General features: G+C 45.0%; 1 long non-coding RNA gene across 1 annotated transcript; it reads right to left on the reverse strand.

Annotated features, from left to right (window-relative positions):
• Positions 1 to 1703: 1703 nt before the first annotated feature.
• On the reverse strand, positions 1704 to 4108 carry LOC113898887. Its single transcript, XR_003512763.1, has 3 exons — positions 3889 to 4108; positions 3301 to 3401; positions 1704 to 1845 (listed from the first exon to the last, which is right to left on the reverse strand). It is a non-coding gene; the product is annotated as an uncharacterized LOC113898887 (long non-coding RNA).
• Between the last annotated feature and the right edge of the window lie 12117 nt (positions 4109 to 16225).

Below are 16225 nucleotides of genomic sequence, written 5' to 3' on the forward strand. Positions count from 1 at the left end.
AGTTTTTTCTTAAGAATTTCTTCCTTATTTGTCATGCTTTGTTTTTTTACTCTACTTTTTGGGATATTTTTTCACCTTAATTTTCTAATCTTTCTATTGAGTTTTTCATTTCTGTTTTCATATTTTTAATTTGCAATGGGTTCTCACAATATCCTGCTTCACAGAATGCAATGTCTTATCCCTGCAAGGCTATTATGATAGATTCTTTAAAGTTTTATTCTCTTTGCATTGTTTCTGCCATCCAAGTTTCTTTTTTCTTTCTGTTTGTTCAGGTGTCTTTTATATTAGAGACTTTCCGCCCATGTCTGGTGATCACTGCTGTTTATAAGTGGGGCCTTAAAAGTAGGGCCTTAGCAGCAGATTGGAAGCTTCATGGGACAAGGGCCCTGTCCACTGTGATTTTCAGTGCAAAGTTATCTGGCTAGGGACCCCTAATGGCAATATCATCTTATCTTTTCTCTTGAGCTAGTCAGTTGCCCCAGTGAATAATACTCTTCTCCTGCCTGGACGATATAATCGAATTTCCAGCTTTCACGATACTGGATAGGAGAAGAGAGTTAATGATCTCAACAGATTGCATGTAAGCATCCATTTAATAGCTGTTTTCTATATGACACCTCTGTCCTTAGTATGGACCTTCAATGCAGACTCTCTCTTTTATTATTTATTGAGAATCAGTCCCAGTTTTCTGTACAGGGAAGTCCCTAGTATGTGAAGCAAAGGAATCTAACCATAATGGATCTAAACATCCCTTATACAGGTTTTAACCAATCCTCACATTTTAGCTCTCTGTTACCCTCACTTCCAGTGGTACCAGGAGTCACCAATTCTTGAGCCTTTTGAGAGTTCTTTGATATAAAATCAGAATATCTCTTGGCCTCCCATAGGCTGCTTTCTAATTCAACTTCCTAGGGTCTGCTATGCCCAATACCACTTATCAGGTCTGCTTTCTAATTCAGCTTCCTAGGGTCTGCTATGCCCAATACCACTTATCAGGTTTCCAGACTCTGAAATATTGTTGTTGATGATTCCTTTACCACACTCTTTGTCCTTATGAGGTTATGCCTTTGTTTAACTTGTGATTTTTCAAGTGATGTTTGGAGATAGAGGGGAGCAATCTGTACATTCCACCCATCATTTATCCTGGACTTCTGGTCATTTTTCATTAAAAAAAATTTCACCGAATAGTTCTCAATAGCAAGCTGCTCTGTAGCATTTAAAATAATACTAGGTTAGCAAATTCATGTTTCACAGTTTTCAGGAACCATTATTTTTCTGGAAAGCAGGGTGACTCCCTGGGAGAGACAGACAGTTTATCATCAGTCAGGAGCAAATGCAGACCCACCTTTTTGAAATTTCTGGTTTCTATTCTTTTAAAGATTTTTATTTCAACGGGCTAGTAAAAGTTTGGTTTCTGGGTGGAGACATGGCACTCGTTTCAGTAAAGGAGCTTGGAAAATGACTGTTGTCTCTTTGTGGTGACCAGGGTGGTGATCCCCAGCAGTACTGGTTTAAGCCAGACATTGCTTTAGGAATAGGCATACTTTAGGAAGTAGGGCTTCCCAGGTGGCTCTAGTGGTAGAGACCCTGCCTGCCAATGCAGGAGATGAAAGAGATGTGGGTTCAGTTCCTGGGTTGTGAAGCTCTGGAGAAGGAGGTGGCTACCCACTGCAGTATTCTTGCCTGGAGAATCCCATGGACAGAGGAGCCTGGCAGGCTACAGTCCATGGGGTCACAAATAGTCAGGCACAACTGAAGTGATCTAGCACGCACACATATACGCAAGTACAGCAAAGCATTGGCTGGAAGTCTGCCAGGAGTCTGCTGGAAGAACTTTTCTTGCTTCTGAAAAGAAAAATACAAGGAAGAGATAGCTTCTGTCAGTTCTCTCAGTATCTGTTTCTGGATGCTATACCTGGGGCTGCCTCAGCCTCCAAGCAAGGCAGTCTTTGATCCAACCGAAATTGAGAACTGCAGAATAGAAGAAGAAAACAATTTGCTTTATTGAGCTGCTGGTTGATCCAAGCTTGGGCTTCCCCTTCCTCTGAACTTCCAGTTAGAAGAAATGATAACTATCCTTATTCCTTAAGCCAATTTGAGTTGGAGTCTTCTGCTTCTTGTAGCTGAAAACATACCAACTCCAAATACTGCCAGTATACAAGCCACATTCTTTGGCAGAAAAATGTTTTTTAAAAATTCTATAGAAATTTTGATTTATAGTTTCTGTTTCAATCATGAAAATAGGTTCAGGAAGAATGAGTTTAATATCTGTACAGATAGGAAAAAACATATTACTTAGCATCCAGGTGCCTAAAGTTCACTCTTTTGAAAAGAGCTTATTTCATTGTTTTCAGCGTCTCCTATCAAACCAAAATTTGGGTTTTTCCCCATGTACTTGGGTCCCAGTAAAGAAAAAGTAGAAAATGAAGTGCAGTGAAATGAACCTTCAGAAGTAAGTGGAATATATAACTCCATCATTTTTAATTGCTTTTATCAGTTCTTTTGAAGTTCTAGTTTGAAGAGGACTTTTTCTGTAGATGACTCTGAAAGTTATTGGAGTTTTAATGCTGTGGATTATCCCCTAAAAGAAAAATTTTGTTATTTTTTATAATAAGCAGGTTTAGCAGAGAAGGGCTTCCCTAGTGACTCAGATGGTAAAAAAAAATCGCTTCCAGTACAGGAGACCTAGGTTTGATTTCTGAGTCGGGAAGATCCTCTGGAGAAGGGAATAGCAACCCACTCTAGTATTCTTGCCTAGAGAATCCCCATGGACAGAGGAGCCCTGTGGGCTACAGTCCATGGGGATGCAAAGAGTGGGACACAACTGAGTGACTATCAGTTTCAATTAGCAGAGAATTATCATGAGAGGGGGTGATATAGGGTGGGGCCAAATATGGTGACCAAATGTGTGCTTGCTGTGCTTGGAGGGTCAAGAATCCCTAACACCCTATATAAGGGGTTGCTTTAGGTCCTGGGCCCTTGAGGGCACACAGAGGCAAGACACACACACCAATGACCATCAGCTGACCTGGAAAGAAAATAAGGGCCTTGTGAGAGTGCAGGTGTGGTCTTTGGAAGGACAGAGGAAAAAGTGAATTTTTTGAGCTGGTGAATTACTACTAGAGGATGTGCGTTTGAGCCATGACAAAGGATGGGAGGCTTGGACATGCATCAGGAAAGAGGTGTAGGAAGCGAGGGGGAGAGGGTGAGCAATGCCACATTCCTTTCCTTTCCGGATGATGGCACAGCCAATGAATACTGCAGCCAGGCCATGTTACGGTCATTCCTTCATTTACTCACTTTGGATTCTCTTCCCATGCCATGAAGATGTTTACCTTCTTAATTCAACCTGGATTGCTGTTGTTCATGCCTCTTCCCTTCACTTTAACTGAATGTTTCTCCTGCAGAGATACCCATATTTGGTAGGTGAATCATCAAAAACATAAGGCTATGGGACTTCCCTGGTGGTCCAGTGGTTAAGAATTCCCCTTCCAGTTCAAGGGATGTGGGTTTGATCCCTGGCTGGGGAAACAAGATCCCACATGCCTTGGGGCAACTGAGCCTGTATACCACAACTAGAGAAGCCCATGTAGCACAGTGAACAATCCTGCATGCTGCAGCTAAGACCTGAAATGGCCAAAAAAAAAAAAGTAAGGTTTTGACTCTGAAATTTCAGAAACTGACACTATCCCTTCCCCCTAAGTTTGTTCCCTGTCTTTTTACTGCCTATTTGGAATGAGGAAGGGACCTGGTCATCTTTAAGGTACAGCTCAAGGACCACCTACTTTAAGAGGAAAAAAGGGAAATGCTTTTACTGAAAAGCCCCTCCACACAGGCATCTGCTGCCCACCTCCCCTGCCCCCTCCCACTTCCTCATTTAGCTCTCACCATTGTCGTAGCAGGGACTTCACCCAGGCTCTTGTGCTCTATGAACTGAGCATTCTGTGGTGCCGACACCAAAATTGGGTCTCGTCTTGATGTCCAGCCCCCAGCTGGTGATAGGAGCAGCAATGAGAGCCTGAAGTTCACACCCGAGTTCACTGGGTCCCAAGTTCACAGCAGGATCTGGCCGTATTGGGAGTCCAGCCAGTTTCTTCCTGAGGATGTGCTGTAGTGACTCATGACCAGCCCTGTGGGAGAATATCAGAATCTACTCGCCAAAATTTAACAATAGCAGCATTTTAATCATCTCTTAGGAGTGACGGACGTCACCGCCTCCAGGGGAAGAGGAGGCGTCCCACCCAGCTGCATCCTACGCGAGGCCTCCCTTCCTCTCAGGTGGGTGGCAGAGTTGGCAGGATGGGGTGGAGGTGTAGGTGAAAGGCTAAGAGAACTTGAGAGGATGCTGCAGTTTGTGGGATCCTCTAAGCCATGGGCCCTACTGTGTGAAATAAAGGGTTGGACTATATGATTCCTAAGTCTCCTGGAGGGCACAGGAGGGCCAAGAGGAGCTACTCCACGTTTGAGGCCAGGAGGGGCAGCCATGAGGAGATACGCCTTGTCCAAGGTAAGGAGCAACAGCTGCGCTTTGCTGGAGCAGCCGTGAAGAGATACCCCACGTCCAAGGTAAGAGAAACCCAAGTAAGATGGTAGGTTTTGCGAGAGGGCCTCAGAGGGCAGACACACTGAAACCATAATCACAGAAAACTAGCCAATCTGACCACACGGACCACAGTCTTGTCTAACTCAATGAAACTAAGCCATGCCCGTGGGGCAACCCAAGACAGGTGGGTCATGGTGGAGAGGTCTGACAGAATGTGGTCCACTGAAGAAGGGAATGGCAAACTACTTCAGTATTCTTGCCTTAAGAACCCCATGAACAGTATGAAAAGGCAAAATGATAGGATACTGAAAGAGGAACTCCCCAGGTCAGTAGGTGCCCAATATGCTACTGGAGATCACTGGAGAAATAACTCCAGAAAGAATGAAGGGATGGAGCCAAAGCAAAAACAATACCCAGTTGTGGATGTGACTGGTGATAGAAGCAAGGTCTGATGCTATAAAGAGCAATAAAGCATAGGAACCTGGAATGTCAGGTCCATGAATCAAGGCAAATTGGAAGTGGTCAAACAGGAGATGGCAAGTGTGAACGTTGACATTCTAGGAATCAGTGAACTAAAATGGACTCTGGAATGGGTGAATTTAACTCAGATGAGTATTATATCTACTACTGTGGGCAGGAATCCCTTAGAAGAAATGGAGTAGCCATGATGGTCAACAAAAGAGTCCGAAATGTAGTACTTGGATGCAACCTCAAAAACAACAGAATGATCTCTGTTCATTTCCAAGGCAAACCATTCAATATCATGGTAATCCAAGCCTATGCCCCAACCAGTTATGCTGAAGAAGCTGAAGTTGAATGGTTCTATGAAGACCTACAAGACCTTTTAGAACTAACACCCAAAAAAGATGTCCTTTTCATTATGGGGGACTGGAATGCAAAAGTAGGAAGTCAAGAAACACCTGGAGTAACAGGCAAATTTGGCCTTGGAGTACGGAATGAAGTAGGGCAAAGGCTAATAGAGTTTTGCCAAGAGAACGCACTGGTCATAGCAAACACCCTCTTCCAACAACACAGGAGAAGACTCTACACATGGACATCACCAGATGGTCGACACCGAAATCAGATTGATTATATTCTTTGCAGCCAAAGATGGAGAAGCTCTATACAGTCAGCAAAAATAAGACTGGGAGCTGACTGTGGCTTGTATCATGAACTCCTTATTGCCAAATTCAGACTTAAATTGAAGAAAGTAGGGAAAACCACTAGACCATTCAGGTATGGCCTAAATCAAATCCCTTATGACTATACAGTGGAAGTGAGAAATAGATTTAAGGGACTAGATTTGATAGACAGAGTGCCTGATGAACTATGGACGGAGGTTCGTGACATTGTACAGGAGACAGGGATCAAGACCATCCCCATGGAAAAGAAATGCAAAAAAGCAAAATGGCTGTCTGGGGAGGCCTTATAAATAGCTGTGAAAAGAAGAAAAGCAAAAAGCAGAGAAAAGGAAAGATATTTCCATTTGAATGCAGAGTTCCAAAGAACAGCAAGGAGAGATAAGAAAGCCTTCCTCAGTGATCAATGCAAAGAAATAGAGGAAAACGACAGAACGGGAAAGAGTAGAGATCTCTTCAAGAAAATTAGAGATACCAAGGGAATATTTCATGCAAAGATGGGCTCAATAAAGGACAGAAATGGTAAGAACCTAACAGAAGCAGAAGATATTAAGAAGAGGTGGCAAAAATACACAGAAGAACTGTACAAAAAAGAGCTTCATGACCCAGATAATCATGATGGTGTGATCACTCACCTAGAGCCAGACATCCTGGAATGGGAAGTCAAGTGGGCCTTAGAAAGCATCACTACAAACAAAGCTAGTGGAGGTGATGGAATTCCAGTTGAGCTATTTCAAACCCTGAAAGATGAGACTGTGAAAGTGCTGCACTCAATATGCCAGCAAATTTGGAAAACTCAGCAGTGGCCACACGACTGGAAAAGGTCAGTTTTCATTCAAATCCCAAAGAAAGGCAATGCCAAAGAATGCTCAAACTACCACAAAACTGCACTCATCCCACATGCTAGTAAAATAATGCTCAAAATTCTCCAAGCCAAGCTTCAGCAATATGTGAACCGTGAACTTCCAGATGTTCAAGCTGGATTTAGAAAAGGCAGAGGAACCAGAGATCAAATTGCCAACATCCACTGGATCATGGAAAAAGCAAGAGAGTTCCAGAAAAACATCTATTTCTGCTTTATTGACTATGCCAAAGCCTTTGACTGTGTGGATCACAATAAACTGTGGAAAATTCTGAAAGAGATGGGAATACAAGACCACCTGACCTGCCTCTTGAGAAATCTGTATGCAGGTCAGGAAGTAACAGTTAGAACTGAACATGGAACAACAGACTGGTTCCAAATAGGAAAAGGAGTACTTCAAGGCTGTATATTGTCACCCTGATTATTTAACTTATATGCAGAGTACATCATGAGAAATGCTGGGCTGGAGGAAGCACAAGCTGGAATCAAGATTGCCAGGAGAAATATCAATAACCTCAGATATGCAGATGACACCGCCCTTATGGCAGAAAGTGAAGAGAAACTAAAAAGCCTCTTGATGCTTGATGAAAGTGAAAGAGGAGAGTGAAGAAGTTGGCTTAAAGCTCAACATTCAGAAAACTAAAATCATGGCATTTGGTCCCTTCACTTCATGGCAAATAGATGGGGAAACAGTGGAAACAGTGTCAGACTTTATTTTTCTGGGCTCCAAAATCACTGCAGATGGTGATTGCAGCCATGAAATTAAAAGACACTTACTCCTTGGCAGGAAAGTTATGACCAACCTAGATAGCATATTGAAAAGCAGAGACATTTCTTTGCCAACAAAGGTCCATCTAGTCAAGGCTATGATTTTTCCAGTGGTCATGTATGGATGTGAGAGTTGGACTATAAAGAAAGCTGAGTGCAGAAGAATTGATGCTTTTGAACTGTGGTGTTGGAGAAGACTCTTGAGAGTCCCTTGGACTGCAAGAAGGTCCAACCAGTCCATCGTAAAGGAGTTCAGTCCTGGGTGTTCATTGGAAGGACTGATGCTAAAGCTGAAACTCCAATATTTTGGCCACCTCATGTGAAGAGTTGACTCATTGGAAAAGACCCTGATGCTGGGAGGGATTGGGGGCAGGAGGAGAAGGGGACAACAGAGGATGAAATGGCTGGATGGCATCACCAACTTGATGGACATGAGTCTGAGTGAACTCTGGGAGTTGGTGATGGACAGGGAGGACTGGTGTGCTGTGATTCATGGTGTCGCAAAGAGTAGGACATGACTGAGTGACTGAACTGAACTGAAGTCTCCCGGCACAGGCTTCAGGCTTCTGAAATTCCAGAACTCCTGGGCTATCCTTGAGGTTTTTCCTGCTTGAGTTGAACCTGGAAATTAAGGCTTTGGATCCCTAAAAGAAGGAGCGATTCTTCTAGGTTATTTCCCATCAGCTGTCATCAAAGCCGTCCTTACATTCTGGTCCCAGCCAGATTAGCTTCTTCTATTTGCTAGTCATTTCTCATGATCAGACACTCAAGCCAGAAGCTGGGACTTCTGGGAAAAGAGGACTCTGCCAAACCATAATCTTCTGCAGGACCCTTGCCTTCATGTCCTGGGCTTTTCCAAAGAACTCAGTTATTAAAGATTCCAGGAAAATAAATGACCCAATCAAAAAATGGGCCAAAGAACTAAATAGACATTTCTCCAAAGAAGACATACAGATGGCTAACAAACACATGAAAAGATGCTCAACATCACTCATTATCAGAGAAATGCAAATCAAAACCACTGTAAGGTACCATTATACGCCAGTCAGAATGGCTGCGATCCAAAAGTCTACAAGCAATAAATGCTGTAGAGGGTGTGGAGAAAAGGGAACCCTCTTACACTGTTGGTGGGAATGCAAACTAGTACAGCCACTATGGATAACACTGTGGAGATTCCTTAAAAAACTGGAAATAGAACTGCCTTATGATCCAGCAATCCCACTGCTGGGCATACACACTGAGGAAACCAGAATTGAAAGAGGCACATGTACCCCAATATTCATCACAGCACTGTTTATAATAGCCAGGACATGGAAGCAACCTAGATGTCCATCAGCAGATGAATGGATAAGAAAGCAGTGGTATATACACACAATGGAGTATTACTCAGCCATTAAAAAGAATACATTTGAATCAGTTCTAATGAGGTAGATGAAACTGGAGCCTATTATACAGAGTGGAGTAAGCCAGAAAGAAAAACACCAATACAGTATACTAACGCATATATATGGATTTTAGAAAGATGGTAACAATAACCCTGTGAACGAGACAGCAAAAGAGATATTGATGTATAGAACAGTCTTTTGGACTCTGTGGGAGAGGGAGAGGGTGAGATGATTTGGGAGAATGGCATTGAAACATGTATAATACCATATATGAAATGAGTCACCAGTCCAGGTTTGATGCAGGATACTGGATGCTTGGGGCTGGTGCACTGGAACGACCCAGAGGGATGGTATGGGGAGGGGGGAGGGAGGAGGGAGGAGGGCTCAGGATGGGGAACACATGTATACCTGTGGTGGATTCATTTTGATATATGGCAAAACCAATACAGTATTGTAAAGTTAAAAAGTAAAATTAAAAAAAAAAAAAGATGTGGAATGCAAGGATGGCTGGAGAAGCCACCGTGGTCCAGGGAAAGATGCTATTCCAGTAGCCTGTCATCTCTTTGAAGATAGTTCCCAGATCAGCATCTTCACTGTCACCCTCTCTCCACAGCTCCACCTGGATGCCCGTGAACATCTCACACTCAGTCTGTTCACTGAACTCAATGTCCTACCCTACAAACCTGCTGTCCCTCCTGCTGTCTCCACTTTAATGCCACCAGAGGGATCATTTGCACTCTCTTTCTCACTGGCTTTCCTATTATCTGATCCCTTATCCTATTTGGAAAAAATTCCAATAAATGTGAGTCTGAAGGGGGCTAGGTGTTCCCACACTTGCCCCCTCGTGACTGGGGCATGCTTCCATGACTTAGACATGGTCATTTACACCATCTGCAAGGGATTTTGGTTCCTGAGAGTGAGACAAGGCTAGAGATTATTCATAGCAGGAGTGGAGGAGGGCACTGCCGCAAGTAGCCAGTCATTGAGCTGCTTTCACTTCAACCTGACCAGGCTGTTCTAGTGGTGTGACCAGCCTCTCTTGGTCCCACCTATTTTCTAAGACTGGTTTTCCAGTCCTTTCATTGATTCAGTGAGCTCTAAAAATATATAAATTTTGTTTCTTCTTAGGGAGCCAGAATCAGTTTCTGTTGTTCGCAACTAAGTTCTGGCTGGTACCCTCTCCATTCCCCTAGTCTCCAAATCTGGAGCTACTTTTGGTCACACCTCAGAATCCAGGATTAGGCTGTATCCTCCATCAGAGTTTTTGGCAAGGAAAGAAAAAGAGAAAACTGAAGAAAAGAAAGGTATCCAGCAACTGTGAGTGGAGAGGGAAGAGAGAAGGCAGATGCCACAAAACAGGTGTGACTCAGTGTTCCTGTAATAACTCAGTCTTCCTGAGGTCCTGAGACTGGATGGGCTCTTCCTCTTCCCTGACACTTCTCCCTGTTTTCTAAACTCACATCAATGAAAAGTATTAATTACCCTTTAAATGGAAATAAATTAACTTAAGAAGATGCAGTTTTATATTGCTTTTTCTAGTAGCTGGGTTCCCTGAAGATTTACTAATGGATTTTAAATCCAAATCAGCCTAATGCACTTGGACAGTTTGCTGGGTAATGGAAATTAGTGATGACTTCTGTAAAGGAAAGGCTGGAAGCCGATTCCTCTTTTCCACATTTATATCACTGTGGGTGAGGTAAGGATAATCATAGGTGAAGAAAGCCCAGCAGCACCAAACTCTTATTTATTCAGTAAATGCTTATTACGCATCTATTTCATGTCAAGTACTGTGCAAGGCACTGGCCATCCAGTGATGAAATGGACAGACTTGGTCCCCCAATGAAGCTTATAGCTGAACACACTAAAAAGCCATTTGGGGGCTTCCTGAAGTGCCTATGCACAGCTCCCCCTGCCTGGGTCTCACTGAAGCTGGCTGTTACAGTAAGCTGGGCCCAGGAGGGTCCTGGAGGTAGAACATCAGACAGCCTCATCTGCAAGCACCAGGAGACTTGGGAGTTGTGAACAACCACAGAAGGGTGTCAGCTTGACTGGGCTCATCCTTGCCCCCACCCCACCACCGCTTCCCCAGCTATTCCTCCCTACAGACACAGGTTAATGGACAGAATTGGGCCTAGAAAACCTGTGGAGATGATCTCCAGAAGCTTCTTTCTGGCACGCCCATCTAGAGTTGCCAAATTTAGCAAATAAAAATACAGGACACTGAGTTAAATCTGAATTTCAGATAAATAATGAGCAATTTTTTAGCATAAGTATCAGGAGAAGGGGACACCAGACAGAAGATTAGATGGTTGGATGGCATCACCATCTCAATGGACATGAAATGTGAGCAAATTCCCGGAGATGGTGAAAGACAGAGAAGCCTGGAGTGCTGCAGTCCATGGGGTCACAAAGAATCAGACACAACTGAGCAACTGAACAACAACGATAATAATAGCAACAACATGTCTCATGCCATATTGGGGATATACTCACGTTCAACTTAATTGGGTTTTTCTGTTTTGTCTGGCCCTACCACCAGCTCTCCCAAGCCAGAAAGTCGCCCTTTGTCCCTATTAGCCCTGATACCTGCCCAGAAGAAGCTTCTTCCCCAGTGCAGGAATGCAGAATCCACCAGCCCTCTTTCAAAGTACACTGGTTATGAGGAGTATCCAAGCTGTCTACCTTCAGGTAGCTGCCCCCAGGAAAGAAATTCAGTTCAGCCACCTTGACAGCACTGACTTCAAGCAAGGAGCAATATCCCTTTGTATCCAGAGGATACAGTCACTACCTAGGGATACAGTCACTACCTAAGGAACCTAGGGATTAGCAGGGGAAGGGGAACAAGCTATTCATATATTCATGATACAAGGTGGAAAAGGAAAAATGACTTAATCCATCAAATCACCTCACAGCTTGGATGTGGTCATTCCAAAACTGGCATCCCAGATGAAGTTTTTTCATCATCTTTGACCTAGAAGTGTACCTAAAGCTACCAATAAGGACCTTCTTCTGGAAAGGGCATGCCAGGTGGAGCAATGAGTATAGACCCAAGTCATGAGAAACAGCCTGTGCATTTGGAAAACTCCGAGAAGTCTCATGTAAACAGAGTCGCAAGCTCTGTGTAGGATGTGTAGCCGAAGAGTCTGTCTCCAAGTTACATCAAGGATAGGGGGATGGAAAGTCTAAGATCGTGGGGAGCTGGGACTTCCATTTGAAAGCTGGGGCTGAGGGGTGAGGAGGACCACTGTTTTCCCTGGAGGAGGCCTCCCCTTCTCCCAAGGGTCTGCATAGGCACCATTCCTATTCCCAACACCCAGTGAATGCTGGCTGTGCCAAAGGAGAGAATGTCAGTCACACTCTTGGTAAATATTTAGACCCCTGAGGTTTCAAAGAGATAGTATTTCAGTGCTTGTTTTATTCTTGTGCAGCATCTAATGCAGGAGCAGAAAGGCTTCTCATTCATTGCTTCCTGGTTAATATGAGGGAATTTTCTCCAGCCAGGGAAAACATTTATAGCATCAGTGACTAAGCCCAGTCCTGATCATGACCTGAAGGTAGCCAGAGAAGAAAGCCAAATACTCTGACTGCCTGTTTGCAGAAGAGGCAGCAAAGAAAATATTCCACGGGGGCTGTGGTCCCTTTCTATTGGAGGGATTCTGTGGTCCGTGATGGCTTCATAGAGATTACTCTCCACACTCAGCACATTGTATACAGACCATCCCAGTTCTAAGGTCTCAGGAGACAGAAGATGGCTGGTTAATGAATCCTCCACCAGCAAGTCACTCTGACAGGCTCCAGCTGCCCCCGACCTGGTCTATTAGCCAGGCTGGGCTCCCTGGGTAGGGCTCAGCGCGGGTCTGTCAGGGAGTGTTTTTTGAGAAATTAAAATGTCATTGCTAAGTGGGTAAACACAGCTACCTCCCGTTCCTCCTTCTGCACTGCAGGAATAGTGCATGAGAGTGTGTTTGTGTTTCTCCAGAAACTGAATTTAAGCTGCCTGCAGAAGTCAGCCTGCACCCAGGTTCAGGCAGGGTGGGGCCAGGCTCGTGGGCCCCTCCCCTCAGACTCCTCTGGACCCTGGAAGGAAAGCAGATGGGACACTACTGGAGGCACTGAGGCCAGAGATTCAGGGCCCCCATCCCTGCCTGTCCGGCCGGTGCCCGAGTCCTCCCAATGGGGTCATCCAGAGCTCACTTGCCCTTTTGTGAGCCTGCCATCCCTCATATCTTGACCTCTTTCTGTATTTTCGCTTTGCCCAGGCCTCCATATCTAGGTGTTTGGAGGACTTGGCTATGACCTGACCCTGCTTTCAGCAAGCATGGGGGGCCCTGCTGGAAGGGCCCAGGCTCAGCTTCCCCTGGCTGGGGCCCAAGACTGCCATCCTCCCTCTCCTCTCCCCTTCCCCTTTCTCCTCCCCACTCCTCCCACTCAGCCCTCCTCCCTCCTTCTCTTTCCCCCTCCTCCCTCCACCAGGCAGCTGAGCTGGAAACCACAGGCTGAACTGGAAACCACAGGAAGGGGCTGGGTTGGCTTTGGCCACAGAGGCTGAAAGCTGGAGGTGGGGAAATCAGGAAACCCAGGCTTGATTCCAAAGTGAATTGGAAATATCCCCACCAGCCAGGGCATTAGATAAATAAGGCTCCAAAACCTGTGATTGGCAAAGGATTTTTTAATTTCCATTAAATTTTAAGACTTTTGTTTTGAAGCACAGTTCTACCAAAGAGGAGTAATATGTCTTTTTATTAATTCTTACAATACATGGTCATGGGGAGGAATCAAAATAATATAAACAGTATTAAATGAATCGTTAGCAGTTTCTTAGGTCAATTAGGTTTCAAAGAAACAAAATTCAGGCTTGAAACTGCAGAACTCGTGTAGAATCTGGGGGGTGTGTTTGGAATACAAAGGAGGCGCATGTGCGTGCACGTGTGTGTGTGTTTAAGTACAGGCCATGGCTTCCCAGGTGGCTCAGTGGTGAAGATTAGGCCTGCCAATACAAAAGATGCAGGTTAGGTCCCTGGGTCAGGAAGATTCCCTGGAGCAGGAAATGGCAACCCACTCCAGTATTCTGGCCTGGAGAATCTTATGGACAGAGTAGCCTGGTGGTCTATAGTTCATGGTGTCACAAAAGAGTTGGCCATGACTGAACCACTAAACACCAGCAACATGGATTGCTAACACAGGCTCCACCGTCAGTGGCCCTGGTTTAGATTCCAGCCCCTCTGCTCCTAACTGCGACAAGTCTGGTGATGTGCTTCACTTTTCGGTGCCTGGTTTTAGCATTCGTAACTGCTGAATAATGATAATAGTGCCTCCTATACAGTTGTGGAGATTCGACTATTTTTCAGCTCACAAAACATTGTGAACCTGTAAACACCTTGCTCATCCGGGCCTCAGTCCCATCTCCTTCTAGAACCAACAGGAATTCCAGTAACACCTGATGCTCATGCACTGGCCATGTAATTTATAGCCCTTGACACAGATGTCCTGGGAGGCAGATACATGACCCCCAAAGAGGTGAGGAAACCTGGGAGCAGCCACTTGTCTAAGATCCTAGAGCTGTACGTGCCAGAGCTGGGCCGAGACCCCAAACAGCATGATTTTGTGTGATTTTCTGGTGCTCCCATGGGGACATTTGTGGCTGGCTGAGCAGTGAGAACAGGAGCATGTGATGCTGACTAAAGGAGGGGCTCCTGAGTTTCTCTTGTTGCCTCCCCACCCCAGGAGTCTAACCTCGTGACTTAGGCGTGACGGCAATCAGGCCTCTTGTCCAGGGGTCAAGCTGCAGGTCTCAGGGGCAGAAGTGTCTACGGTCAATGTCTCAGGTTTCCTCCCCTTCTTCTCATGGAGTTTTTATGGTTTTCATCAACCTAATTGCTTGTTGTTTTGTACTTTAAAAATGTATTGCTTTTCCTTTTTACAAAAGTGATACTTGTGGAGTACAGAAAGTCTAAACAAGCAAACAGAAAGTGACAATAATAATTCTACAACAGTAGAATTGTTTTCTTCTTCTCTGAAGTGTTCCTTCCGGCCCCTGACTTGACCAGCAGCACCCAGAACCTTCAGCCAAGGATGCCTCTCAGCCCATCCCAGTTTCAGCAACAAGCTGATATCATGTGAAACTTTCCAAGATTCACAGGATTGATTACAATGATTTTGAGCTGCAAATGACTAATAAGACAACGGCATGACTTACTGCTTTTAAAGCTGCTCCTTAATTTAAAAATGAAGTTAAGGACTCCACCCCTCATGTGGAATTTGACAAAGTTCTTGGAAAAATCGATTTGGTATGTGGATCCAAAAGTGCCTCACTGCATCGGCTCCAACTTTCTTTGATATACTATCAAGAAAATAAACTCGTTGTAGAGTTCAACAAACTGTTTCTGTACATCATGGAAATCAAAGACAAGTAGGGAGAGAGAGGCACGCATGTAGTTACAATGAGGGGCATTGAGTGTCATGATAAAGATGTTTACCAAGAGCTGAGGAGCACCAGGATAGGGTGGGAGGGACTGCCTTTTCCTGTGGAGGAAAGGTCTGGTGAAGAGTACCGAGGAGCTGGACATTGAGTAGGAACTTGAATGAATTTTAGGAGCTGATTAGGGCTTCCCTGGTGACTAGTTGGTAAAGAATTGGCTTGTAATGCAGAAGACCCAGGTTCGATTCCTGGGTTGGGAAGATCCCCTGGAGAGGGAATGGTTACCCACTCCAGTATTCTTTCCTGGAGAATACCAAGGACAGAGCCTGGCAGGATATAGTCCATGGGGTTGCAAAGTGCTGGACGTGACTGAGCAACTAGCACACAAAGGCAGAGAAAAGATGGCAGGAAAAGATGTATGGAAGGTAGATAGGTATGGCCAAGGCATAAGGGGTGGAAGGGGTGGGGTGTGAAACTGAGTGGGAGGGGTCTGCAGGATCCAGAGATAAGGCTGAAGGAGGTGATTGAAACTGGGTTAAGAAGTACCTTGTGTGCCACATTGGAGATTTGGGTGTTCATGGATCCAGGTCCCAGGTCCCCTGCCTTCATCTGTTTGCAGGTAGGATGGAGGTAGAAGGGCTCAGCCTCACAAACCCCAGGGAAAGGTGCTGGGCAGGTTGGCTCGGGCAGAAGACAGGGGCTGGGTCCCTCTCACTTGCACTTTTACCAATCCCCTTCGGGGCTTCCCTGATAGCTCAGTTGGTAAAGAATCTGCCTGCAATGCAGGAGACCCTGGTTCGATTCCTGGGTTGGGAAGATCCACTGAAGAAGGGATAGGCTAACCACTCCAATATTCTTGGGCTTCCCTGGTGGCTCAGCTGGTAAAGAATCCACCCACAATGTGGGAGACCTCAGTTCAATCCCTGGGTTGGGAAGATCCCCTGGAAAAGGGAAAGTCTACCCATTCCAGTATTCTGGCCTGGAGAATTCCAAGGACTGTATAGTCCATGGGGTAGCAAAGAGTTGGACACAACTGAGCAACTTTCAGTTTCACTTTTCGGGGTTTCTCTGGAAAGTTCTTGTGTTTCTGTTACCAAGTGTCTGTCTTCA

Source organism: Bos indicus x Bos taurus, chromosome 1 (assembly GCF_003369695.1).
Source record: "Bos indicus x Bos taurus breed Angus x Brahman F1 hybrid chromosome 1, Bos_hybrid_MaternalHap_v2.0, whole genome shotgun sequence".
Taxonomy (NCBI): Eukaryota; Metazoa; Chordata; class Mammalia; order Artiodactyla; family Bovidae; genus Bos; species Bos indicus x Bos taurus.